The sequence below is a fragment of the Lepisosteus oculatus genome, chromosome 5 (genome assembly GCF_040954835.1).
Source record: "Lepisosteus oculatus isolate fLepOcu1 chromosome 5, fLepOcu1.hap2, whole genome shotgun sequence".
Classification (NCBI taxonomy): Eukaryota; Metazoa; Chordata; class Actinopteri; order Semionotiformes; family Lepisosteidae; genus Lepisosteus; species Lepisosteus oculatus.
Window position 1 is genome coordinate 464,337 of NC_090700.1, and position 26,902 is coordinate 491,238.

At 41.8% G+C, this 26,902-nt stretch overlaps 1 protein-coding gene across 2 annotated transcripts in view; it reads right to left on the minus strand.

Moving 5' to 3' along the window:
* The window catches only part of gdpd5b (glycerophosphodiester phosphodiesterase domain containing 5b), a 65,438-nt gene extending 47,143 nt beyond the window's left edge, over positions 1-18,295 (minus strand). Inside the window, exon 1 of one of the 2 annotated variants that reach the window (XM_015341676.2) lies at positions 17,903-18,295. The gene's annotated coding sequence lies outside the window, so the exon portion shown is untranslated. The remainder of the gene's footprint in view (positions 1-17,902) is intronic. The other variant, XM_015341677.2, reaches the window with a different exon arrangement.
* Between the last annotated feature and the right edge of the window lie 8,607 nt (positions 18,296-26,902).

Sequence of the window (26,902 nt, forward strand, 5' to 3'; positions counted from 1 at the left end):
CTAAATAGCAGTCCGCCCCTGTGGGTCCAGAGGCCACCAGGGGGGCGTCGAAGAGCCGGCTGCCCGTGATGTCTTGTCTGTGGAGACAGCAGGGCACAGGGCTGTGCTTCCTGTAATTAGTGTCAGTGCTGGGAAGAGGCAGGCTCTGTCCCATCGGGGCTCTCAGAAGCAGTCATTAGTCTCCCAGCGGGAGAGGACTCGTGCCAGCCTTCACAGGGGGCCGCCTTTCAGGACTGATGCGGTGGCAGCTGGGGAGGGGAAGACGGGTGGCATGTGGTTTCGTTGTGAGCATCCAGGAAGGTCATAACTCGCACACACAAAAAAAGACAGCAATTCCTCTAACGCTGCTCAGCGTCATCTGTTCTCTCACCTGGCTTTGACAGTGCACTACACCTTAAAAGGGTTGATGCACATTTTTTGTTTTACGTTTCAAGATTATTTTCCAAAAATTTTGAGAAGTATACCATGGAACAGAAGGTGACCTTCCATTCAGCAGTCAAGAAACAACAAAAAAAAATTACTATGGCACCCTTTGCAACAGTCAGCTGCAGAGCACTTTACAATACTATATATACTGTAGAGATTGTACTGTACAGCCCATCTGGTTCTGCGTGGAGATCAGTGCTCTGTATTTGCTTGTTTCTTTTACTAAGCATGTACATTTTTCTGAAGAGCTGTTTAGTACTGGTTTAGTATGTGCTAGAAGGCACAAGGTCATATTCTGTGATGTGGTTTAGTCTCTTCAGGAAAGGCAGATACGTTTCACCACCGAATTGGCTGGGATACATTTACTTTTGTACACCGATCACAACTACCCTCCAAAATTCAAATCATTGATCAACCATCTAATCAAATTATATTCTGGGCATCCTCACCAAGTACGTAAAGGCATTTAGCATTACAGGGTTCATCTGTGCTAGAGCTACCCGAGCAGCAGTGTGGAATAGTGCTCAGGCTTCTGGACTCCTGGAGACTTCTGGAGCTGTTCCAGGAAAGTACCCAGCTGTGTAAATCGCCTTGGATAAAAGCATAGACCAAGTATATTAACAAGTGTACACAGCCCTTTATAGGAGACGTGCTCCCTTCAGCTATATTAGAAACAGGCTATTACGTTTCACACTCTGTGGGCTTGAGCCCTTTATTTCATAATGCTCAATATATAAAAAAAAAACAACAAGATGCCATTTTAGAGAGGGATCTTTTTCGACAACATCATAAAGCTCCCACAGGGACTTGAAACAGTCATCTGCATCAGCGATAGGAATGGTTTTCCATTAGGTCAATTAAGACCACAATGCTATAGATTTCTGTAGTAATGAAGCAATAGGTTGGTCAAGAATAAGTGGCCTTATGAATATTGTATGGGTTTGGGGACAAGAGCTCAATGACACTGGTAGAAGCCTATCCCTATTGCTCACTGGTCATTTATTACAGTATTTTAACAGTACCAAAGATATCTTGCATTCTCAATGTTGGTTAATTTATACAGCCCTTGAAATACATCTTTAAACATTTTCACATTTTAGATATTTTTTGGTAGTTAAGAAGTCACATGCTAAGCTCTTGTTCATTCAAAGGTAAGGTTAACTTTAATTATGGGGGTATGAGGGGGAAATGATATTCAGATTACATCTGCTCAACACTGAGATGCATTAAACAGAATCAAACAAGATGTACTGTACCTAAACCAGTTATCTTTTAAAAGCTTGCAGTACTTAAGTTTGAACTAATTACAGAATGATTCATGTGCCCATTCAAGGTCAATCTGGTCATTACAACCCTCAAGCTACACCTGCCTCATGGTAGAGTTGCCTCACGTCAAACTTGACTAAGCACTGCGAAGACCTTGCTGACCGCCAGAATCAGACCACATCACTGGTCAGTAAGTGATGACCAGCTACGCCTGCCATCTGAGGGATGGCTCCTTTTAACTATACAGTATAGGCTAGTGAAACAGATCATAAACAACTCAGTCAGACAGGTGGACAGATGGTCAAAGCTAGAAAAAAAGATCTCTAATTTAGACTGCTGGGCATGAATGACGTTCATTTTGTTACATAGTATAGAGCCTTAGCCTTGAACACACAAAACATAAGCCTTTCTTTCCCCACTTGTCACTGTCATTAAATAGCCATCTTGAGATCTGAGAAGTCCGTCACAAATTTAACATTACACAGGTGTTCACAGATTTTCAGAGAACAGAGGATTCCCTTCAAGAGCCCAGCAGGGGGGCTGTAATAAAGAGAGGAAGGGAGACAAAGTCAATTGGCCGTCAGCCAAAACTGCCCTAGGGTCAGGGCACATTTTGGGACGTACGGTTTCCATTCAGCACCACTGACTCATCACCATGTTTCATATTAATGAGCCATTTCAGGGAATGTCAGCAGTCTCAAAAATAACAGGGTACTGAATCAGCTGCCCACCCACCTTTCACATCTACACCCTCACACGATAATTTTCCTCAAAACACACAAAGGCTGCCTGTGCAGAATGAACAATCCTGTCTCCACTCACACTCTCACAAAGCTGATGAAGACAGGACCTCTTGAAATCTAAGCCCTACGAGAAGAGTCAGTTTCAAATTCATCAACCTCATAATAACCTTTATCAGTAGGCAATGTGTGTATGCAAAGTTGGAAAAAGTTTATGCACAATGATCTAGCATTATTGCATTGTTTTCCTCAGGATATCTGAAATTTAAACGCATTAAAAAAACATTTCTGCCACATTCATTCCTGTATTAGTCACACACTGAAACAGGCTCTCCTGATTGCTGAAACCAGAAAAGTTAATTGCAAAACACAGCACTTGTGCCAAACAGAGTCTCAGCCAGAAATACCATCAGATAAGGTGTAAACGCCTTGGCTACGATGACCTCATTTGAAGGTTGTCAGGGAAGACTGAACATGCTAAAACAAGCAGGAGAGTATCTGCTGAACACACCAGCACCTTCCCACACAAGGCCAGGCTTGACACACAAAGCCCTTTTCTATCCTTTCAAAAGGTCCACAAACGCAGAGAGGACACCCCAACCCTTCCCATAGCAGCAGGAGGGATGACCATCACTCATGGCTAGCTCCAGAACAGCAGCTGAGAGCTCCACTCCCTGAAGGACGGGAATAACTCAAGCACTGCTTTTCCAAAAGTGGCTCATTTATACTTTATTTTTTGCTTCAATTAAATTCCACCTTTTACAATCCTGTCTTCAGGCGAAAACCTTCGAGAAACCTTTGTAAATTACCTCTACCACACACACACCTTGAAAAGCAGCTAAAAGTGAAAAGTGTGACTGTTCCTGGTACCATGACTCATGAAGGCCCACCAGAGGCTATTTCACGCCACTGGTGCCATGAAAGTCCCAGTCCAGACCTAATGCAATACAGACCCAGCAGCTCACTGGGCACAAGATGGTTTTTACCTGTAATTGACAACACTTCATTGCTTATGACTCATTTTCAGTTTAAGATTATTGAAGCTATAGTCAAGCCTTCAAGCTCAAAGACCTACAACAACTGCCCCCACTGGGAACAAGACCACAGATCTGTTGCACCTGTTTGAAGAACAGGGAATAACCAATGACTGGAAAAGTACCCATCAATAGAAATGCAACCACAACTGAACAAAAGTAATTCTAGATCTATAGATCTGTTACATGTAACGTTAAATAAAAATTAGAACTAGAGCATCATCAAATTGATAGAATTCTTAGGGATAGTTAGTTTCAGGTGAACCAGATCACGCCAAGTTAAAGTTTGCAAACAAGCCACAGCAATAAAGGACACAAAGATATGGTACAAATAAAGGATGAATGCTCAAACTGGGTGGGTGTAATTAGTGGAATATCACAGGGATTTGGATTAGGACCACTGCTCTATTTTAGATTAGCATTTAGACACTGAAGTAGTAAAGCAGGGATTAGAAGACACTACAGAAGCTACAAAGGAAACTCAAGAAGGCTTACAAAAGACAAGGCTAGGCAAAAATCACAGGCAGCTTTAAGGTAGAGCAGTACATAATGTTACTCAGAGGTAGCAAAAGGCTAGACATGAGAAACGCTTTTTTCATTGCTGGGAAGCAATAAATAGGCTAAAATACAGAACATGTAACCAAAGGCTGATTTACAGATGATTTTAAAAGCCAAAATGTACACATGTACAATGCAAATAATGAAGTAAGGTAATTTTCTTATTGAAACCAATAACACTCTTGAGGTATTTGATTTACTTGAAAACCCAGCCACTTTGTAACTGAATCTAGTTCGATTTCTCAATGCAGGTTATGACGTATACATTCTTCAGTTGCTAGGATAATTAAGAAAGACGGGAAAATGAGTTCCATAATTATTATTAATGTATAGAAAACATGGACAGCATAATGTAAAATCTTATACACAAAATATATATACACACACTAGGAGTGGCTGAGGATATTTGGTCAAACAACTAACAGACGTACTACTCCTTTTTTTTTTTTAAGATTTCACTTGGCACCATTTTCCTTCTCTGAAGGTAAAAACACTTTCTCTGCAATTTTTGGAGTTTGAAATAACTCTCATTCTGCTGTCTCATTTCCTACAGCAAAAAAAGGAAGGATGCAAAAAGAGCCTGCAGCCCTGGGAAGTGAACAGTTTCTCTTTGGGATCAAAGGCCTCAGGACCGATCCCTAGGGAGCCAGTCTGTGCCCATGACCTGCGGCCAGGCCCACAGCGGCTCTGCTCATCTCACAGGATTCGAAATATTCACATTTAAGAAAGCCCTGCAAGCCAGGCTGAAACGGAAATTAACCTTAACCTCATGGAGCACGTCCTTTCCACAGATCAGGTCTGACCAAGCTGTGAAACTGGGGCTGAACTTGAGCCAACTCATCAACCAGGTTTTAGCAGGATGGCTGCCATCACCTCAGGCCACATGCACAACTGACCACAGACCCTCAGACGTTTGTCTCAAATACACAAGTTCATAACAAAAAAAAACAGAATTCTGGATAATTTAATACCACTGGATTTTTTCAAAACGTCATACAAAACACACATTTCTCATATCTTTAAAAAAGAAATCCGGGTGTATGTTTGCGTAGTTTCTCATCGTGCCACATTTAATAACGCGACCCTCCACTATGTCATATAACCTAATGCTGACTTTCCAACACCTCCACACCACACTGGAAATCAAAGTTTATGCTTCACAAGGAATCCTTCCCTTCTCCTTGCAGTTCACAGCAGCTCAGCTAGCACATAGATCAGACCCCATGCCCAAGGCAGGAATGATGGGCTGGCACAGGGGTCTCTTACCATGGAAGCCCACAGGGTTAAGGGGTCGCCCCTTAATCACCAAGTCCTGAACACCTAAAACAGATTGCTTTGCACTGAAGCAGGTCGATTTCTTCACTAAGGATAATCAGAAACAAAAATCTCAAAACCTGAAGGACCATAGCTGATATTCTTCAGAACATTAATAGGATCAATTCAGTGAAGTGGCCAAAACTCCCACATGATCAGCAATTTTCTATGGAACTGGATTTCAGGATGACCTACAAGAACTGTGCAGACCTTTTCAGGCACACACCTCCATAAGGAGCCTCGTTAACACTGCAGGAGGAAGAGCAAATGAGGATTCGAAACCAAGTGGCCGCATGAAAAGGAGTTTGAGAAAGGCTACAGCTCCACGTACATTAAAGCCTTCCAGCACCACAATCGAACACGCAGGTAACACAAGATCAGGTTTGGGTCTAAATACAGGGGAATTGATGAGACACCACATGACCTGTTCAAATAACACTGGATCACATAAAACCTCCTGACAGCAGCAATTTCCTGTGGATGATCCAGGCACCTAATGTAGTTTCTTGACCTTGCAATGTATATTATCTGAAATCAGATTGATTACCTTTCATCACCCTTTGAGAGGCAAAAGGGCAACAGATTACTGCCGCCGCATGCATGAATTAAAACAGCATCTCCCTCTACAGAACGTTAAAGGTGCAGAAGAAAACCATCGGATTTACTTTACGACGTACTAAAGAGGATTTCAGCAGTTGCTGCCGAGCGTCATGTTTCATCTTGCCATCGTGACAAATCGTATACAACTGGTTCACTACTGTCCAAATATAACTCGATACAGAAAATGTACATCCTTGAATGAGTCAGGGGATGTTTGTTTCCATAACACAGAAGACATTTTCAATAAAAATATGCAAGACAATGAAAAATAACAACTTGGCTTTGGAGAGCTTCATTAAATAAAAACGCTTGAGTTTTAAGTGTCCATTCGGTGTCCAGTTAGGGATGCCTGCTATCGTTATTGTCCAAGCACCACAACTCAGAGATGTATATATACAGCACTGATCTAACATTTAAAAAAACTTGCTTCAGCCACCAATGAATACAGACAGACACCAGCAAATGTATTTAGGAACAGGACAAACAAGAAAGGATAATTAAAAGTTACATCATATAATCCTGATTACACTAAAAATAAACTTGCTTTGTTCCTGTACAGCTGGGGAAATAAACTGAACGCCAGAAGTCCAAGTGAAGAAAGACAAAGAAAGCACCTCAGTCACACTGGGGTGTTATTTTCCTAAATGTTTTTGCCTTACTGCCAGACCCGAACAGGAGACTTCCTCTTAAACAAGTCATGAAAGTAAAAAGGTAACTCACATGCAGAGATTGGGATTTTAACAATGTGAACACTAACAAATGAACCAATTCATGCAAATCTCTAAAACAATGTAACAGAGCAATTCTCCGTTACAAGTTATAGCCTTAAATTCCACTTTATTGAATTACTAATTAACTTAATTTCTTTGACATCTAAAGAATTTGATAAAAAAAAGGTTAGGAGTATCAGCAATAAAGCAATAGAAGATAAGCTCACAGCTTTCTCTCAAGAAACAAATACATCTTTCACAAAGGGACCAGCCCAGCACTTGTACAAACATAAAGGCAGGCCAGGAGCAGGCTTTGGCACCTAGGAAAGCTGCACTTCCTTTAGTGCCTTAGGTTAAAGTTTATTTGCCACACTTCGTATTTCTCATTTGAGCTATCCAGTAACTGTCTTCTCCGAATAACATTCTAAAGATAACACATGCGCAAATAGGATGTAGATTCCCAATTCAGTTTCATCTTCAGAAATCTGATACATTAACACAACCATTAACAGCAGACTCGTCAGCACCTTCAGAGCAGTTCACTCTGACAAGAGGCTTCAGAACGTATTCCAAGCAGGACTGCTGAATGCTCAAATAGTCAGAAAAGATCAGAAAGGTGCATAGCGCTAGTACAATTCCTTTTACACCCATTGTAATGACATTAATTTTGTGACAATCTTAACTATTGTGAATTACATCCACAGCAAGAACACTCAAGCTATCAAGGAAACATACAGTACTGGAGGAATGAAAGCTTGCAAAGCATCAAAAAATAAGTGCATTACTTAAGGTTTTTATAACACAAAGCACAGTCTTTACAAGTAGTATACAGTGAACAATTAATCATTTTGTTGACAAAAGAGCCAAAGGATTTTGTTTGTGTCAGTATTTGTCTCTTTAGTTTTGATATTTAAAAAAACCTTTGTGTGAGCCAACACACCGCCTTGAAGAGGTTTTCAATTAACTTTATAATACTGCAGTGGCCACACAACTCGCACAAACATGACAAGACTAACAGACTGTTTTAGTAAAAACAGACTGTCCAGTTTAAGACTTCAGACCATAGAGACCCACACTGTGCAAATGAGGTCAGAGCATGAGCCACTGACCCCATGGACACAGGGACGCCCCCACTAACCACAGTACATTGTGCCGACAAGCTACACGTTCACTCAAACTACACACATTCATGGACGATACCGTTCCCTGTGGGCATTCACATCCATATCACGCAGACTTCAGGAAAACCCCAACATGAAAACCAGCCTTTAAACACAAGGGGTCACATCTCCATCACCAAATCCCTTAGCCAGCAGAGAATGAAGGCAAATGTCTCCCCATTCATGGGCAAAGCACTTAGCTCAGTCTCCAAGAGGCAAGAGAAACATCGCAGTAACTGCACAAAAGGAGCTGGCAGGGCCCTTGCTTCTCCAGAGCACAGCATTTCAGTGCCTGTGTACATCCTACAAGGGGACTGCAGGTGGCCACATAGGTGCCAAGCCACATCAGAAACACCAGCTGTGTTTGTGTGTGCTAGAGAGCTCGTCCGTTTCCAAGACAGCACCTCGACAATTTAGGTCTTCCAATCCAACACCATGCACAGCGAAGGGAAAAAGCTACAGTGACCGAAAACTGCCAGAGTGAAACTCTTATTTTTTGTTGTACAGTCACGGAAGTGGAATGCAAATTGATTTTTATTTACAGGGAAAAAAAATCCCCTGTAGCTCACTCTTGACGAAGAACTGGAATTAGTCCTAAGGAGCCATATCTCCAGGAGGACACTTGGTGGGGGGAGGGGGGGTAGTCAGGGTTCAGATATTCATGTGATAAAGTCATAGCACTATACATCTCAGCAGGATAGGCTGTGAGGAATTAAATCAGACAATATCAGTTCTAGCACTTTGACTTTGTTTCCAAGAGAGTCAGTCTCCAATGAGGTTACAGATTTTCATTTTTATTTAACACTGACTAAACATCAGACAGGAATTGTGACTAGTTAAGTAAACAATTAGCTGTATTAAGGACCTAAGAGCACATGCTTGAAAATTTAATCCGTTTTACAAGTATCAACTGAGCTTTTAAAAGAACCAGCATTTAGATAATGCAGAGAGAGTACGCAAGCTAATTATTTCCCAAATTGGTCTGCAAAAGGACACCAAGTCCACATCCAAAATTGTGACCACAGGAATCAGAGAGCGCCTCCGAAGAGGCAAGCAGAGACGCAGAAGACAGGCTTGTCTAAATCACATGGTCAAAATCACAGGAACTAAAGGAAAACAACCAATCTTAGTGAAGAACATTCACAAGTGTTTATTAGTGTCAACGATATCACCAGATAAGAAATATTTCCTCATTTTGTGTTTTTCCAGGAGACTACAACAGCTTGAAACTACAGTACCATACAAGAGCTTTGTTCTTGATCTGCAGACCCTATTTTGCTTTGCCAAAAATTGTCATACAGTAAGCTTTATGTATTCTAGTCAGATTCAAGTTTTTGGGTCAATTTCCAAACAGAATCCAGCTTCATTTTCACAATTGTTCATCTTCCTGTTGCCTATCAACCTATACACAAGCAAATTCATCTTCAGTTCAACTGCATTATCACATTTAAGAGCGTGATGATGTACAGTAAGGACTCAAAACAATGTGATTTGTGGAGAAGAGAACTTGGTGCACCATCCTGTTGGCTAAACTACAAATACCCCAGACAAGAAAAATGAGCCATGTGGAGGAATGAAGCTAAGGAGAGAGTGGAACAGGTCACAGAATAAAACAAAATCAAGTCAGAAATAAAGGCTGTTGTAGCTTCTAGAAACCATAAACTTTACAGTCTCCATAACTTCAGCCCACAACCTGGTGGGAGCAACTGTTTTCCTGCAACAATGCGTCAGCAGCAGGGAGCTTTCTAATAACAAGCAGAACCTACATGCATGACTACAGAAGGCAGTAATGCCAGTTTCGAAAAGCAGCCAATTTGGTCCTGCAGTAAATATACAAATATACAAGAGTGAAGAGCTTTACAAACAGCAGCCCACAGCCACCAAGAACTCTGCTTGTGGATCACAGAACCCTGCTTGTGAATGGCCTGTGAGCCATTTAATCCTTTTTTTAGCTCAGCAAGGGTGTAATCTCCCAGTAACCCTGTCTTGGATGATCACTGGGTGTGGTAAGATGTTTCCAATACTCCCAACAAGCTGCTAGTTCCTCCTCCATCTACAAGAAACATTTCTGGATCATTTCCCAAATTCATACATTTAAAGGATTCTTTTGGCTGAACTTACTTTAAAACATACATCAGATCTCCTACAGAAGGTTTCCGATAGCAGATAGCTGCACTAGGAGAAAGATATGTCCCATAACAAAGTGTAAAAGAGGTGCATTCTTTGGAATTTAATGATACATGTGTTTTAAGAAGACATTGATTTAATGTACAGATAGGCAATCATTTATTGAACTTTTAGCTTAGTGGTATACATATTCTGTTGCTATGGTGAGTGAACATTCACATTAAGAGCTCTTTTCAGGACAGCAGTTGTAGTCAGCAGGGTGTACATAGCTCAGGCCTGCCATCACAGGGCTGGACAGCTGTGACACTGAGCCCAAAGGCACTTTGGAGGTAAAAACTGGATCACTGACAGACGAACCTCTTTCCCCCTCCCCAGGCTACAAGGGCTACAGACATCTCAGGAAATCCAAGGTGAACTTAAAGGGACAGAGTGCTGCACTATACATGTTAAATATTGACTTAATTTGCCTCCCCCCCCCCACCAAAGCAGAGTCCACATTGGACTCTGTCCACTGTGTAGTTCAGGAGCCCACAACTACCAAAATGCAGGTAGTTCTGAAGCAAACAAAGCCACAGTATGTTACTTGCAACATCAGTAAAGAGCAACACACAGATGCTTTGTAGATTCTGATATTTCAGCAGAGCTGCACAGGCAGATGAAGACATCAAGCCTGGGCTCAACACAGCGTCGGTAATATTTAATCGCAAGAGGGAAAAAACAAAATGTCACTTTTTCAGTGTCATTAGGAGTTTAATTTAACGTAAGGATTTTAAAAATATACATTTTCTAATGCCTGTGGAATTTAAATAAATAAATCTCAGCGACATTACAAATGAACACGGACGTTTGCTCTCCTTTAACAGAACAAAACATGAGGCTTCTAGTGGCACAGGAGCTGTAACAATGGGAAGATGCAGTGTACTAAACTCAGGATAAGTGGGTCAGGTGCCAGAAAAACATTTTCCTCCAATTTCTCATAAACAAGCAGGGTGCAGTCTCTCAGGTAGTGCTCCTACCTGCTCATACTGTATATGGAGATAGAATTCAGAGAAAAATACCCTAGTCAGCAGAGAGCTCTGCGTCTCACGTGCGTATTGGACGGTGGACACATGAGAAAACTGATAGGACTGTATAGTGATAAATTCAGCAGCACTACGGCTCCATTTACTGAAGCTTCATCTAAGAGATTCACAATCCGTGGTGGGTATACACAAGTTAACACTGTCAACCTGCACAGTGTCTGCAGAATACATGAACGTGGCTCCTTCAAGAACGAAAATGCACGTTAATACGCTCATTAATGAGGCAATAAAAAAAATCTTAAGGAGTTCAGTGCTCTGAAAATGGAAATCTCCGCTATCACCAAGAAAAGGTAAAAGAACAGCACATTTACTGAAACAACCTACCACAGTTCACCACATACCTTGCAATCCTTAGTATTTTTATCGTTGAATTAAATGTGATAACCCATTTACAAAGGCATAGAAGCAACAAGGAAAACCTCACTCTTCTCTGAAAGGAGATCAAGTTGGAGCTGTCCACTATAAAAACCAAACTCACATTTCAGTTCTTAGCTGAGCTCTGAGGAACATCTGCAAATGATTTTGCAATCTGATTTTTGCAGTTTAAAAACTTTACATAATGCGTTTTTGTGGTCATAGAGTACTGAAGGGGCTCGAGTCAAACCCAGACTGACAACAAAGCCCACATGACACTGTAGATACATGTGGGGCTGGCAGTGGTGTGAGCAGGCAAGGGCAGAGCAACACACTAAGCTCATTCCCTCTCTCTCTCACCTACAAGCTGTAAACCCCTGCCTCCCCCTCTCTGCTTGGTCTCCAAACTGGGCTGCCTGCGTTTAGCAGGCCAGCACACAGCAGATTAATTTGGATTTGCAAATGATACCTGCATCCAAGCTGACAGCAGTACAACCCAGGAAAGAGCAGGTCCACCATCTGTTGCAAATGGAATCCAGTTTTAATGAAAATATTATGTAAAATAAATCAACAGCTTCAGCAACGAGATATACAAATCCCTTCACAGAGCTTCTATTCGCACATCTGTTTTCTGATGATGATGCATCATACCTGCACCTGAAGTCTCATTTAGGGTTTATTCCCCAAGCATAAAAATCTTTTTGTCTATTAAACCGAGGTTGTATTTGTACTCTGTTGTGTACAGATCACATAAGCAGGAGGTGGCACAGTCAGTCAAACATTGGGAGGACTATGCAGAGCAGCTATTAAGCCTAGGCTGCATGTCTCTGTGAGGAAAACCCAGATGTCCACAGCGTGCTTCACTATAAAGGAGCTGGAGCAGCTCATCCACAGTTGAGGACCAAAGTGAGCAGTTATTGCTATGGGAAAGGTTCACCCAAGGCACTCCAGAGACAAATTTGGCAGTGTCTGAGAACTCCGAAACGGTACAAATCTTTTTTTCGATATTCTTGAGTAGATCACTGGCGCCTCTCCAAAAATCATCTCAACCAGTTTAATTAGTGTGACTCTCCAGCAGCCCACTGCTACTTGAAAAATTGTGGAATGCCAAGCATGACAGAAATTCCCATGACTGCACAACAGCACACAAACATTTCGGACCATTAACACAGACATGATTAAGTCAAAGATAAAGCTCTTTTTCTAATGCTTTAGACAGGTGATTTGCACGATAAAGCCTCTATATATAGTGTATTTTTAGATTATTGGTACCAAAGTCTTTCTTCCAAAAATAGCTGATAGAATAGTATTATTAAATAAGAAGAATGAAGTACACTTCAAGTCAAGTGACAATTATATTCCTTTTGATGTGAGAGGAGCCTAAACTACACTGTTGCATAGGCAACATGCTAGATACCTCAACAGTAAATACAAATAACAACAACTAAAGCACAAGAACAAGCTAAAGAAACCAGACGCCAAAGTTCCCTTCACAGGGAGCTTAAAGAGGTGCAACAAGGGCAGACAGTGGGAGACACTGAATGAAGCGAGAGGTAGCCCCTGTCCGTTACTGTGCTGTGAACACCAACCTCACATTTACTTGCAGATGTTGAGAGACTGATTTACAAAGCCAACACAAAAACAAGTCAGCAAAGCAGACAAAATGGTGCCAAAGGGCTTCTGGAGACATTTGGAAGATTTCTAAGTGATAATTAAAAGCAGCAGGACACTTCTTTGAAAAGGAGGGCCAACAGGAATGCCAAAAGGCACAGAAACCGAAAGCTGCAGGGCCAGCACATGGTTATATGCTGTAGCACCTTTTTGCGCTGAGCTCGCCACGGCACATTAAAAAACAAGCAAGTACAGTTTTAGAGATGTAAAAATTTATTTCCAGCCTTCGACTTCTTAGGGCTGTTAAAACTATTTTAAACTATTTTTGAAGTGAACCATGATGGATAAAAACTACAGGAATGACTCGGTCATCAGTTTCCTGCACGTCTCCACCCATAACGCTGAAGTGATGCAATAGATTGGGAAGATCGCAGGAGTGGTGCAGCTCAGCAGAAGCCCGGAGATCAGAGACCCTGCTGCCTGGAGCGCCACCTCACCCCCGTGATGGTCACCCCTCAAGAAAGACGGAAGAATAGAAAAAGAGACTGATGCATTGCCCAACTCTTTCTCCATCAAGAAGAACTGAAAAAAATCCAAATCCCCAAAACTAGACAAAATTTGGATAGTAGCGGCTTAAACTGCATTCCGACACTGTAAATTCCTTATTGCACAGTCACATTTATAATGTAGGCAAACTGCTACACTTGGAAAGATTTAAAACTAATAAGATAAGGGAACAGATACCGGAGGTGAATGTACAGAGCAGGCTACTGCCACATTAGATCTGCTAATCCACCATTATCCATCCAGGGCTACAGCACACTGGACTGCCTGCAAGGAGCTGTGCAGTCCATGACCTGGACCAAACATGACCATTCTGAGCTCAAATTTTGGCTGAACAGAAAAACTGAAATATTCACTATTATATTCACTATTTCCAGGTGATTGCAGGCAGTGCTGCTGTATCAAGCATCACTTAACAGCATGCGGACCCTCTGTAAAGCAATTTGCTTTTCAAAATTCAGAATGTTCAGGTTTTTGCCCAATGACTTGATGAGCAGTGAAATGGTCTTTTAAGACTTAACATGGACTGCTAGTTCACTTTCCTTTAGTTCATTCCTCGAGCTCTTACTGGAGCTTCTCCGGTGAAGCAGCATTTTGTTTTTTGTGGCATTAGCTGTTTCAATTATCTCATCACAGAAGAGCTTAAAGCCAAGACAAAGGTGTGTCAGGTCTGGCTCTGGCATATGTTGAAAACAAAATTAACACTAGCACTGTCTGCAGCCTCACAGAGACCTGTCTATTGCCCAGTTAAAGTACACTCCCAGCACTTTAAAAACAGATACTCTTGATATAGGAGTGCTTTTCCATACACTGCATACCAGGGAGCAGTCTCCGTCACACTGGTCCGAAGGATCTCCCACAATATTTACCACTATTCCTCACAGGCCAATGGCAGAACTGCTCTATCACTCCACAGAAACTGCTACTACGTGGACTGCTAAAAGCCATAATTGCAGGTTGAGTGAAAATCACATGCGATAATTATAGTGATGTTTGCTTTCAGCAGAGACAGCTGACAAAGGTATCTATGGCGTACAATGCAAAACATCCTCTACTACTTCAAAAGCGTCAAGGGACAGGAGGCTGCATCGATGTTGTGAAATAACAGGCCGTTAGCAGGTGGTACCAATATGACCCAAACCAGACAAGCCAGGGGTCCTGGAATGACAAACTGATAGGTGCAGAGAGAAGTTGTGACTCTTCTGCATCATGATCCAATAGTGCTCTGATCCATCCCACAGGCAAGGGAACAGCATCTCTACTGTCCCCTCCCATCCACACCGATCAGGACGTCAGGTAAGTGTCGTGAATCTTCAGAGCTAATTATAAAATCAACCGACAGAGTCAGCAGCCTTGTGATACAAGCAGGAGGCAGGAGGCTGTGCATTTAGGACAGAAATCAGATGGTACTTTAACTACAATGCTCTGCATTGCTGCAACAAACTGCCCAGTCATGCTGTAGCCGAACCTCTGTGGGCGAGAGCCTCAGACCAAAGAGCTAGGAGAAACTGAGCAAGTAGAGGGCAACGGCGTACAGTTTGCAACCTCTGCTGTTCTTATTACCACACCGCAAGAAATCAGGAGTCTTTCCGTTTCGTAATCAGCTGATCTCCACTAGCATTTCCCCAGAACCAGCTCCCCAATTCTAACTGGTTTATTCAGAAATGATTGCGAAGAGATTTGCTGAACTCAGCACAGGGGATGGGTGGTACCCCTGTTTCAGAGTGGGTATAGGCTCACTGCTGGAAGACAAAAGAGATTCCAGACAAAAACCAAGCCGAACCAAGTAGTCTGGCACCACATTCGAGAAACAGCTGGATGAAACCCTGGCATCTTTTAGCCACAAACATTCCAACGGGCAGGATGGGCCAAATGGCCTACACTCCTTCGGAAGCGTTCTTGTGTTCTTAGCAGAGGCCAAGAAAAAAAAAATGAATAGTGAATACAACAGCAGATGATGAAATCCAACCATATTTCAACAAAGTTTCATGCAATTTTGTCATTTTACATAAGAACACGTCACTTCTTTTCTGAACTGGGAAGCCGGCCTAGGGCTCGTGCAGCTCTGCTTCTTTATTTCCTGTGGCCCCCTACCAGCTTGTGCAGGCTGGCCAGCGGGCTCTTTGTCCACTCATTCTGAATACAACAGAGATCTTGGCATGTTTTCATTGCTCATTACGGTGCTCACAAGGGGAAAAGAAGGAAGCTCCTTATTTCTGGCTGAGGGGGGCAAGATTCCTGTGGGACAGGCATTATTAACGGGCTGCTTCTCCCCCTCACTTGCTCATAGATGCCAATTAAGAAAATACCAAGCTCTGCAACTCCCGCTAAAATAAATCTATACGGTTTCCCTGGCAACACCTCATTGTATGGGATACAAATACACTTAGCCGATCTTACTTGATGTCTGCCAGGAGGAACTTTCCAGCTTAAAAGTGCCACAAATCTATGGAGCAGCATTCTCCTCTGGGGGAAATCACACCTCTAAAAGCCACTCATGAAGAGGAAATGGACTGGAGATGGAAATAAATTACATTTTAAGTCCTAAACTCTTTGGAATCCACATCACCTAAAACAAGTGTCCAATAATGCTGTTCACAATGCCCATCTCAATAACTGTTGAGCTGATAGGATTTTTATCCACTGGGGAAATGAGCACAATTGATACAGACTTACTGAATAAAACTATTAAAGGCCGGCTTGTTGGTATTACAGCGCAATAAGCAAAAACCTATCCGCTTTTCCACTGCACCAGAAGTGTTCGATGCACCGAGTTCCACAAACTGCTTTAGAGCCACATGCATGGTCATGTCAGGCACAGAAGCCAAAGCAAACCCTGTCTGACAGCTTCCACACTGACAACGCCGTTCATGTCCAGCGAGCAGGTGACCCTCCAGCCAGTCTCAAACCCCCTACACAGCTGTCCTTCTGCGTCTCTTCAGCACAGCTCTCTTCTAACCACAAATCAGAAACAAATACTCTTACAGATATGAAAACGGCACAACAAGAGTTGCATTTAGAGAGAATAAGTGTAACAATACAGCAGAGAATCAACACTGAAATTTTTAGAGTTGTGAAAACCTACAGGTCTAAGACTCACTATGAGAGATCAAGAGCATGAAATAATGGAGGCAGTGTTCTACTCACAGAGCAGGTGGACTACAGGCATGGATTCAAATTTCCACCCATCAGTTCTCGAGACAGGCAATTAGAGCCATGTCCTCCTAAGCACAAACTAGAGAATGCAAATGCTGCCCATCACCTGTGACTACACAAAGTGATCAGGACTTCTACCCGTGACACAACACACATACTGAAACCATTGAGACCCATTTTATAAACTGACAGTGCATCCTTTTAAAGATCCAGGAGAATGCCAATTCTGGGATAGAAAGAAAATCCAGCCAAGACTGCTGTCGGACCCAGAGTTTCTATGGGTTTACACCCTCCCAAAGTCTCAACACCATGGCCCCCTGACCTAAAATAGACCTAATCCGCTGCTACCAACGTACATTGTCAACTTCTGACTTCTAGCTGGATGAACTGGCTTTGGCGAGTCTACAAATGAGACAAGACCTGTCAGTGACACAGCAAGAGCAGATGTGAAGCTTGTAATACCTTGTCTAACCTATGGACCACAGGTTTGGCGAGACGGGTCGGGGGAAAAAAAACCCAGAGCCTCCTTATCCAATTCCTACAGTGTCCTATGTATCGCTGTAGAGCACCCTATAGGTTATTGCATTAGGATTCGGAATGATCATGACAAACCACGTGCATTACCGTAAACCAAAGGTCTTAAAGCATAAACAAGGGCGCAACGGGGTGCCGTCATTCCCTGACGTAATCTCCGTAATTCAATATGATTTCAGAAATTGTCAGTAAGCGCAGACGTCTCCGGAAAGTTTGTGTTCTTCTTAATAAGGCAATTTACATAACAGTGACCACAGAAAAGTACATTAAATGTTCACTGATTTCATTCAGTTTTAATTCGACCCAATGGGTTTGCGAAATCGGTTTCATTCCCTAGGTGTGCAGCGTACGGAGGTCAGCTCTCCAGCACACAAACTCGTGTGGCAACAGGGAACGAGTCCTGGGGTTGCCCTTGCCGTGTCCGAGTCCAGGGTGTAGTAAACAAGCGGTTTTAAAGCACTACTTCCCAACAACAACGAAGTACAAAGACATCTGCAAATAATTGATAAGCTCTAAATAAATAACTAATTCAACTGTCCCAATGAAGAGTGATGTCAGAGCTCTTTATTCTAAGCCTTCCTGAGCTGCCAGGGCGCAGCAGCAGGATTTGTGAGGAGACTGTGTGAAAGGCAAATACAGAGACATGAATTTAACAGAAACACTTACCTTCGGTATCAAACGGGTATCAATCAATTTCTCCCACAGGTGCAGAAGCCTTGGAGTTTCTTAATATCCCAACAAAGCCTGACCATTCGCTTCAGTCGATAAAGCCGAAGTCATTCAAGTTCTCAGGCAAAAAAATGTAATTAAGGATGGCTTTTACTGCCAAAATAATGTCGGCTTTGTTCCCGACATTCAGAGCATTATGATGATTGTAAAAAAAATAAAATAAACAAGGACACGAAGCCACAACGATCTCGCTTGCACAGAATTCTCACATTGCCCCCGTTTGCAGTGAAAACAGCGCTTTCATCAGGGCTGAACTACACGCACAGCCCGCAGAGAGCCGATCGCGTAAATCTGCCTGCTGGCTGTCTTGGGGGCGGAACGCTGCCCTCAGCTCCCCGCCTTCTATTATTAAACCGGCCGGGATTTTAAAGTGAGAGCGCAACTGTTTCTCCCACTGGGAAAGTTGCCTTTTTATTTTCCTAAAAGCAAACTGTAAGTAAAAACCGTATTCTATGAACCCCCCCAAAAAAAAAAATGTTTGTGCAGTATCTGTGTAGTGACTTTTATTTACGCGGATATGTTGGCATTATTGTTAGTAAAAAATTGAATGCTGCGTAATTATAAAGCCGGCGGTCACTTGCACAAGAAAATATAAACCTAGTTCTGGAGAGCCACAATCCCGTAACAGCTCACGCCCAATCACCCATTTCAGAAGACTGGGGACACTTGTAAGTGATCAATTAAGAAGGTGATGTGCTCAATTATCGGAACTAGAAGGTTAGATGTCTGTTCCAAATCACATTTACTTGACGAATCATTATAATTGAGTTAAAGTCCTGCGATAGCATGTAATCCATGAGCCAAGGTTGGCTAACCGTGCGATAAGATTTGAGATTTGAGGTTTGAGATAAGATCTCATTCTCACCTGCTTCATGCCTAATTTCCTCTCTGCTACCCTACCACTGCATAGCCAGAAGACTTGCGCCCATTAGCGTCACTCACTATCAGGAGCACACCTTGCAACACGCTGAATTTGGGCCAATTAACACAATTTGTAGGCAACACAATTACAATACGAGTGGCCAGCGCCGGTCTTCTCATAGGTTGGTGTCGTAGTCGACCTTTAACCTTTAACAATCGGTGAGCAAACGTGTCAGTTATAGAAAAGGGTGGTTTGATTCACTGCGCTGTCTAGAGACTTTCTGGATCGAGGAGCAGTGCGATCTGAAATCCTGAAGCCTGTGTTTCGGTGAGCAGGTCTTCGGGCTGAGCTCCGCTGGCCGCACACGGTCACGCTTGTACTCGTGCGTTACTCTGGGGTCTTCCACGGATCCCTTCTGTTGGAAGTTGCGCTCGAAGTCAAGGTGGTGCAGGAATAAATACGCTTGACATGTTCAGGTTTAAATGAAGAGGCTATATTGTTTCTAAAAATAGAATTTGACATTGTGGGGCTATCTACACCTTCTTGGTTTCCACTAACACACACTCACCCGTGGGAATAACACGCAAGAGATAATACACACACCTTCTCTGAACCCCGCGAGTTCAGCCTCTTGAGAACAAACTTCTGGTTTCGCTCGGCACTCTCTTAATAAAAAGACTGGAGCTGCTCTATTAATTATTGGCTCACTCAAAAACGCAGCGCTGTATCAGGTATAGCAGAACTCTATTAATAAAGCAGGACTTTGTCATTCATACGGGAAAGCTGAAGGCTAATTCATTTTTCTTGTATATTAATAATTTACGCTGACTTCCTTTTTAGTCACGTTTCTATGAGCGTCACTGATCTCAGCGCTACTAGGACATTAATGAATATACTGAATATAGTTTAATTTGAACAGAATATATTAAAACGGTGGTCAGTTCATATGGTAAATTCGCATTCACATTTAATTGCTTAGTATAAAACTGGCTTGGTTGGAAATATATAACAGTACAATTGAAACATAACAGTTCATATGTATGTTTGTAGCTGTGATTCTAGTCCATATTTTCAATGTTCTTAAATACCAGAAGAAGTGTACCATTTACATTTGTTAAAAAGGACAGCTGCAAAACATTGAATTAAAATGCTATATATGGAAACAAGTACATTTGAATTTCCACCTAATTAGCAGCTATAGTATTCCAGACATGACATTAGCATCAGATTAAAAGTGCAATTATGTGAGCAGAGGGCAGTCAGAAGTCTGAAAGAGGTGAGGGCATCAATCCAGAGAAAAGCATGTTGCAATTTTGAGCTACACACACAACAAATGAACATGATTCATTTTGCTGTAGTTACGTTAATATGAAGATGTGATTTCAGGCCAAATACATGTCTTATATAAAGGAAGAGCCAACGGCACTGAGGACAGTGTCATTAAGACTGGACTGAGTGAAGCAAACACTAATATTGTCCGATTGTGCAGTGCTCAAATCAGCAGTGGGATAGGACGACTTACTACCATCCCGTCAGAAGCAGGAGTGAGACCTTTCCTTCATTCATACATCCTGTCTGGAGCACCCCACAGCGTGTCCAGGATCAGGTCCAGATGAAGAAGAGAAATGATCACATTGCTCTTTCTGATACACGGGTGTGAACAGTAACATCAGCCATTTCTTTAATCTGGGTCCAGTTATTTGACTTTTCAATCAGTTGGTAGAAATGAATCACGGTTCACAAATTCAAATCACTTTTACATACACTGTTCATAATGAAATAAAACAGTTTTCAGTTTACAAATTGTCTGGCTTTATTGGTGGACAAGCAACAGTATCTGTTACTTGAGACAATAAAGAATTTCGAAAGCGTGACTGACAAAGATATTGAAAAGGGAATAAATAGTATGCAAAAACCTCTTTGTTCACAGTGAGCCTTAATAATTTAAAGGACCAGTACAAGCAATTACTCTCCCCAAGCTGAGCAGAACCAGCCCTTCTGCTCCACTCTGTGAGCCACGATGTCACAGCGGAAAGAGCAGCACTCAATGAGCAGGCACGCCTAGCACTCCATCTAGTGGCAAACATTTGATTTGTACAGAAAGCTTTTTTCCTTTTTTCTTTTTGAAATAATATTCTAGTTATTTTTGGTTTTAAAAAGTTGCTACTCTTTTTAAAATGACAGTGTTATGGTTCACATCTTTAATCCATGTGGAGTTTACATTTCTGGCGGGGCAGGGTGACACTCCCAGACTGAAAAGAATTTATTACACTGGCAGTTTCAAATATCTGTATCTGAGCAGACACCAGATTGTGTTTGGTTTTTAATGGAAGAAAATCAGAGTTCAGTATGTAGAAAGTGTGTTTTCAAACTTTTGAATTTTTACAGTTTTTTATTGACAGGCACGCGGCTTAGTAAAGACTGCAAATTTGGGCTAAATTTCTTTTTTGAGGAAATCACAAAACTACACTTTCCCTGTGTTTCAAATACATCTTAAAGCACAGCAAATGCATCGCAAGATGTCTAGGTGTTGTCCAAACCCTAACCCTAACCCTGACCCAGCAGGTGTGTGCCCCCAGGACCAGGACTGGAAACCCTGCCACAGGGCAGGTGAGATCGGTTGCTTGGTAAGGACCACAGGCGCTGAGCGGACCGAACTACAGAACCTATGAGTAAAGAACACAAGAAAAATGTGTTACGTGTTGCTTTACACTTTCCTGATATCACTAATCAGTCTGTTCTGAGCTCCCTGCCTCCTGGTTAAAAAACTCTTTGTTTATAAACTCCTCAGCCTCTCTGTGAAAGCACTTTCCCAATACTGTATATCACTGCCCCTCGGGTTCAAGGGCAGCCCACTGTGTTTGTACAGGACCCCTTTGTGCCAGAAAGACTCCCATTTCCCCCCTCTGGTCCCCACGTGTCCTCTCGTGTCCCGGGTCAGTCGGCTGTACACTGGGCATGACCAGGATCTGCAGCTGACAAGACAGATCCTTTCCGAATCGTCTAACTAGTTTTCACATTACTGAGACCAAAGGCACCAACTTCAAAATCTTCCATTTCTCTCATTTGTACACACTGAAAGAGAAAGCTAAAAAAGCACATGTTGGCTTTGTTAGCTTTTAGGAAGACAATCTTATCAGTGGGAAAAGTTAAATGTTTATTTATTCCATTCCATTCAGTGTTAACTGAAAGGTTAAGTTAAGGTTTAATTTACTGTTTATATGTGTTGTGTCAGTAAAGTTTTCCTTTTAAATGACTCCCTGTGTCTCCAGCAAACTATAGGCAGCTGGTAGGATGTTCCTCCACAGTGATATCAGTGTTTTGCAGTGACATGTTACAGTTGTTTTTATTTATTGATTGCTATAATCATTGTAAATCTTCCCCAAATAGGTAACTAATCATTGCTAAATCAGAGTCTGTGACACCATACGGTATATACTGTATAGTGCAGCAAGGAGATCTGACATCCCATCAGGGTACAAAGTGCATTCCAGCATGTTATCCAAACCTGAGCTTTAGAATGTGAAGGAGAAGAAAATAACATATGATCTTAAATGCAAAATGATGTGAACTGGTCTAAATAATTTTGTAACATCTATAATTGGCAGTTTTGTATATTTAATGGAGTTATGATATGAAGTTCACTTTTAAAAGGTTTTATGTGTTCTCCACTAGGGGACATAATCTGTCAGTTTTTAGATGTATGCTGAGGTTTGCAAGGTACAACTATACTGTCAATGCAAGTTATTTGAGCTGGCTGGACATACTATAATTAAGGAAACATTAATACAAATAAATGCAAGTAAATATTAGAAAATGCATTGTTTTAAAATGTGTACATCTAATGGACACATTTCAATATCAATAAAACATGGATATTTTACATTATATATTAATATATATAATATATATATACAATAGAATAGCAGGTCATGTTATCTTTGCAATAATGTCTGGATGACATTGCATGCATGCTGTCCATTTATCTAAATAACTTTGGTAAATTGTATTTACCAAAAAATGATTTATATCTTGAAAGAACATCATCTAAAGAACATTTTGGCCCTGCTAAAATATTAAAAACAGCCCTGGCAGCAGTGATGCCACACTGTAGCTCTTGTCAACTCTCAGAACCGATGCAAGGCTGTGTGAGATACTGTATGCCCTGGGAAGAGAAACCTTCAGGGAAATCCAGGAAGCTGCTGTCAATGGTGTTGATAAACCAGTTGGTGGCGCTCTTCCTCTTGACAAGAATTTCCACACCTGTTCCCTGTTGTGGAGACTGGGGACACTGTTATTTAAATGGTGGCATCCTTCAAATGTAACATTAAACTGGCATCCTGAATAATAAGAATCCAGGCTCTGTTGTTAAGAGTAGGGGTGTCATGTAAGTGCTTAATGACATTATTTCTGGGCAGATACTGTACATTCCAGTCTGCCTGAACTTCAGCCCTAATTAAACTGATGAAGCAATGACTCACTTCCCCACCTGCGCTGATGTGCAGTGGGGCCGCTGTGTGTCTCCCAGGTGGGAAGATAATAACAACAATAATAATAATCACTATACGTTTGGATGCTAAAGTGACACATGGTCAGTAATGTTCATCAAAATATTTTTTTTCGAGTTTATTCAGTGTAAGATGATTATTAGATGGTATTCAATTTAAGATGATTTTGCAGAATTTAGGAATTTAAATTAATTCAAAGAAAAAAAGTGAGTCCCCAAGAATAAATATTCAGTTTCTAACCAAACCCTTTCAAAACCTTGAATCCTGCCACAGATCGACCACGGAATAAATATGGATTTTTTAAATAACTCGAATGCTTACTGTGAGAAAAATAAAGACAAAATTAAGCGCTTTGGATTTTCTGAAAATACTAACATAAGAAAGTTACAGAAGGGAGGAGTCATTTGGCCTGCCTAGCCCCTCTGATAGTTGGTACCTTATTGATCCCAGGATCTTATCCCCCTGCATCTTGAAAGACGCCAAAGCACTGGCTTCAACCACATGGTTGGGTTGGGTGGCTTTTTCCTGACTCTCACAAACCTTTTCCGGAACCATTTTTTCACTTTGGAAAGTTTGTTTGGAATTACAAGAGCAAGTGCTTGAAATCTGTGAATTAATGATTTATATGTTAAATACATTATGTCATTCCAGTATGAAATCTGTAAAGCAGAAATGTTATTCTTTTGGTAAATTTAACTGACAAATGTCTGACCTCAACGCCTCTTTAGCTTGGGTAATCTTATATGTCTCATTATGTTAAAACGAAATTGTACATCACAGTTTTAATTTGTAAAATACCAGTGATGACAAAGAACACTGGCTTTTAGATTTGCAGGGAATTGTAACTTTACTGAAATGTTACATCATGTTGAGGTCAGTCAGCAGCTGAAAGGGATTGATTCCAGATTCCCTCCTTCTCTCTCTCTCTCCCTCCTCCCTTCACTCTGTTTCCACTCCTCCTTATGTCCCTCCATCCATCCCTCCTCTCTCTCTTTCTTGTTCTTTCTCCCTCTCCAGTTAGAGATTAAGATACGAAACAGAGGGCAGGAGTTGAAGTCACACTTTTGACAAAATATTTTTGTATTATTCCCTTTGCTGTCTTCTTAATTGTAAATCCTACTGTACTTTCACACCTCAATTAGTTTTATCATTCCTATTGCTATTGTACCTACTACTGCAACAAAACATTTTTTTTTAATTTTAAACATATTCAATATTTCACATCTTAAAAGGTGATCACATATGATTACACCATAGTCTGAGTGTCCATGCAATGTTACTATAATTCAAGCAGCAAAATGTGCCAAAATGCCAAATCCTCAAACACATTTATACATGTTCTATTCTTGAGTTTTCCTTACTACTAATGCAATTTTAGCATTTAATCGAAACTATATGAATAGAAATAGAATAGAATAGAAAAAAGCAATACAGCAAACGAGTGTTTTAAGCAGCTGAGAAGGCCTTCCCTGCAGGGGAGCCACAAGCACAAGCTCTGTTCATGGTGCGAAGACAGTGCTGCACAGAGACTTCCACTCGACGCCCCTGTGTCTGGGAGAGGCTCCACAGGACCGTGCTCAGAACACACAGCTCACTGGGACTACTGCACGGCAGGAATGTACACGCACTGCCTGACTGCTCTGGAGAGGAATAGAGACAGAGGAGCACACAGGGGGCTGTCTCCAACAGAAAGAATCTAAATTCTTAAAAAGTTTGTTTGTTTTTGTCCCCCGAATGCGTCATCAGCTGCATTCCACTGCCTCTGTGTTAGACACAACATCGGTGTGGTGCTCAGATGGGAGGGAAGATCTCTTCAAAGTTTGTGTCGCCCTGAGAAGAGCAGCCCCACGGACACAGGGACGGATTAGGCAAGCGCTCACTCGCATGCGCAGAGGCCTCGAAGGCCATGCCCAGACCTGCCTGTCTTCTTTGAAATTCTGTTTAATCACAAATGCTATGCAAGCACACAATCGCTCTACTTTACACAGCTGCTCCAGTGTGTTCATTTCATCATGATTTTAGCAATCCAGTGTTTGCATTTTCCAGCTTAAAGTTCTCTTCTTATTAGAAAAGATTAAAATTAAAATTACCGATAAATTTCTAAGTTAGAGTTTAAAAGCGATTTGTGCAAAATGTCCCCATCTGCCTTCATTCATAATTTCAGACACTAGTATATTTATTTTGATGTATCAATTAAAAGACAGATGCCGTGCATGAGATTGCAGTATTGACAGGTCAGTCTGACACCGAGCACAAGAAGGTGATTTAGATGTTGCTGACAAGTCTTTTCACGCCCATCGCAGGAGCTGCGGACTCCGAGTGGTCAGCATCACTTGTCAGCTCCCCTCTCTTCCCAGCCTGAGCCCCCAGCTAGACTCCACCCTCCGCAACATGTCATTATCGGCTCCAGAGGTCTGTGAAAGGCTATGAGAGCCATCCCACAGGAAGAGTGTTCGTCCCAGCATGTCTTTATAGTTTTACAGTCTCAGAACCTTAGAAGATACACTCATTAAAAATTTGCAAAAACATAGTTGCATTCTGCTGTACTTGCATCTAATTAACAAGACCTTTACTAATCTAATTCTAAAGAGAGCTACAGATGGAATTTAAATTTCCCATTATAATTTGATAGTCAAATTACAAAACTCGTGAAATACAGTATGTATGGTTTAGGCTGGAGCTTGTTGCAGAATGGACAGGATATGTAGTGTGATTACCGGTGCAGCACTATGCTGATGGAGTTCAGGCTGGGCAGTTTTCTACATGTTAAAAACAAAGGGGTGATTCATAAGAACATACCAAAGGCTGAAAAGGAGAAAAGGTCATTCAGCCCATCAAGCTCACTTGGGTTTTAATAATTAAGTGCTCCAAGATCTCATCCAGCCATTTAGAAGGAAACCAGGGTATCAGCATTGACAGTGTGACTGGGCAGCTTGTTCCAGACTCACACTTCCCTGCCTTCAAAGACCCTACTCCTGTTGTCAGTCTTAACTGCATCCCTCTTCAGTTTTTCATGACTGAGGTGATTATTCACATACCTTTGATTTTCACAGTATTGGTTAAACCGATGTGAATGTTTTAGACCATTCCTCATTACTGATCTGCACGCACAATGTTTTTAGTGCAAAATATCTCAATTTGTATCTGGTATACAGTACCTGTTGCCAAATCAGGACACTCATTCACCACATTCCAACAGATTTTCTGAACAAATCTCTTGGAATCATCTCTTTATGGACAGGGAACCAAAATCACAAAGGTAAGCAAGAATTTCCTAATACAGTAAATTGTGTTTTTGTTGCAATGTAAAGTCCCAGTGAGGAGTAGCTGGAACCTGCAGGCTGAAAAGCTAGGTGTCCTTCACCACACTGGGCTCTGCTGGGCAGCAGCTGGGTGGGAGATCCTCAGGGTGCAGATGAGGAGTTCCGTTATTCAAATGGCATCAGCACCTGTAGCCATGAGGTTCACACTGAGGCGACAGAGCCCTCTTTAACTCTCGTGACCTTTCACTGGGTTTTCCCAAGCCTGCGCAACACAAGGTGCTTGTAGTCACTGCACAGAGGCTAC